This window comes from Mastacembelus armatus, chromosome 7 (genome assembly GCF_900324485.2).
Source record: "Mastacembelus armatus chromosome 7, fMasArm1.2, whole genome shotgun sequence".
NCBI lineage: Eukaryota > Metazoa > Chordata > Actinopteri > Synbranchiformes > Mastacembelidae > Mastacembelus > Mastacembelus armatus.
Window position 1 is genome coordinate 25,014,348 of NC_046639.1, and position 2,612 is coordinate 25,016,959.

General features: G+C 38.8%; 1 long non-coding RNA gene across 1 annotated transcript; it reads left to right on the plus strand.

Annotated features, from left to right (window-relative positions):
* Window positions 1–988: 988 nt before the first annotated feature.
* On the plus strand, window positions 989–2,259 carry LOC113145854 (uncharacterized). Its single transcript, XR_003297280.1, has 2 exons — window positions 989–1,090; window positions 1,405–2,259. It is a non-coding gene; the product is annotated as an uncharacterized LOC113145854 (long non-coding RNA).
* The last annotated feature ends 353 nt before the right edge of the window (window positions 2,260–2,612 follow it).

Consider the following 2,612-nt stretch of genomic DNA (forward strand, 5'->3'; position numbering starts at 1 on the left):
CATAGAAATACACATTTGAGTGAGAAAAAAATACACAATCGATTCTCCTTACCAAGTGTCTTGCTGTTCGCCTGACTGTGTTGTATGAACTTCGACCTCTCTGACTGGCCAGTCCTCAGACATATAACCCTGTTTTGTCTGACCTTTTGCCCTTTAACCTGCAGCCTGGGCTAATGGCCACCAGGAGCAGTAGCAGAGCAACAGCAATAACGTTACAAGCTGCTTCAAAGATGCATGGCAGAGCTGTTTCTTTTTAATTCATTAGACTTTCCCTAAGGGAGGTCTGGGAAGGTAAAAGAACACCCTCAGGGTCAGGAAGGTCCCTATCAAAATAAGGAATAGTATATTATGACTGTTCGTCTGTTAATACAAAGACAGCCAGACACTCACGTTACAACACTGGACCTATTTATTCAGCATCAGTCTCTGCCGCCCTCTTATGGCTAAAAGTAGAAATAATATTCCTCCCCAATTTTCAGAGGCAGGACAGGATGAAGGTGTATGATTACATATGTTAGGGTATGCTTAGTGAATTTGGTGCTACGTGTTGTTTCATACACTGATGGACTTTGGCAGCGGTTGCAAATAAGTAAGTGATTAATTTATTAAACCGCTGATTTAACTCCATGAATATAGTCAACTGTAGTTTTTTTGGGGGGAAACGGCTTAGAATAGATGCAAACCTATGTTTTATTCAACCTTGTGGGAATTGAGGAGAATAGCAGGCAATGCAGCAAAAGAAAAGAATTAGTAACATAAGATAATTCAGAGATAAACAATAGATATATGGAAATAAGACAAATCTGGAAAGGATAAGTCATAATGCAAGAAGCAGATGTAGGAAAGAGGATGTGATGATGACCAGGATTAGACTGGATGATCATCTTCTTCTTCAAAGTCGAAATCAACAGTAGGTGGCGATATTTTTAAATTTTTGTTGGTTAGCGAGCCGCCGATAAACAAAAAGAAGAAGAAGAAGAAGGAGGAGGAGGAGGAGGAGGAGGAGGAGAGGCGACCAAATAAACGAAGAAGAAAAAGCCAGCTTGGTGATTCTGTAGTGGTGGGCAGCATCATTTCATTTATAAATAAGGTACAGCACCACAAACAGTGTAAAAGCGGCGGGTTCCCACTTTTAAATGGTACGAAATGAGAAATGACAACACCTCAGTCTGAAAACGTTTTGCTGGTGGTCGAAGCTAATACAGCAGCATGCTAACTACCTGGTTAGCCTAAATTACCTTACAGCACCGGGAATGTTTATTGTCGTAGTATTATCATGAGTTTGACTCAAAATGGAGCCGCCAGCAGTCGAAGTATCAGTGTTAGTAATTCAAACAAATTCAGTGTTTTAAATGATCATCTTCGGTGTTTGTGTTCATTGCCCCCATTGCTGTCAATTTACAGACATACAAGGACACGTGTCTCCTGTGATCTCTCCCTGCATGCAGCACTGGAGTGGACAAAATAACGGAAACAGTGTGGGAAAACAGCTTCATCTTTAACTACATCACAGCTACAGAGGCGGCTGATCAGTTATTAGGCTGATCGTCTGCCAGCTTCAGAAGAAATCACCTCTAGTATGAGTGAGTTAACAGACTTCAACAGAGGCCAAATAGTTGGTGCCCAGCTTGCAGGCCTGTCTGTTAGAAAAACAGCCCAGATGTGTGACGTGTCCAGTCGAACTGTCCTCAAAGTCATGAGTGTTTATAATAAACATGGTCATACGCTGAAATCAAAGAATAGTAGGATCAAGTCACGCAGAAAATCAGAAAGACCAACAAAAACTGGTCCTAATGGAAAAGCTGCCAGTGAGAAACCGGTTTTGGACTCTGGGGTTGACACACAAAATCGTGATGAAGAGAGCAAAAGACCTGAATCCCAGACTTTGGAAAATGAGTAATTTGGTCAAATGTACTGTATTTCAGACTGTCCACATTTAGACTGGTTCATGTTTTCATAAAGTCACAACATGCATTTATTTTACCCACAATTTTGCACATTATGTTTACCTTGCTCATTAAGTTTATATCTGTAATATTTTATATTTATTTTTGGATTTTTTTTTTCCTGAAAATGAGTGTATGAAGTGATTCTGACAGCTAAGTAAGCTTCCAGGCATTTCCCAAGTTTTCTTGGTTCCATTTTTAAGACTAACTTTAGTTAATATTAAAACTGATGGTATCTGTGCATGGCTGAAGCTTTCAAATGTTTTCATCCAGCATATGCATGAACAATAAAACACACTCAAACATAACATAACATTAAACTGTGACAGCTCTTTAGTTTTTAAGTAAAGCTCCCCTATTATAGCATGTACATACAATTAAATCAACCATGGCACATAAATTATATTTTATCTAACTAAGACAACAGAACAATGTAAGTACAGAGAAATAATCATTTCCTATTTAACACAAGCAATGAGGTTTTTACTGTCTGCTCGTGTAAGGTAGTCTGCCAGCTCCATTCCACTAATGTTAATGTACCTGAGATATTTGTGTTCTCAATGTGTGTTCATTTTTAGAAGAAAAATTGGAAAGGGAACTGAAACTACTTAGAGACAAGTAAAGGTGTTGATGTTGACCTATTTTGTTAAGTCAAATTCTCAGAAA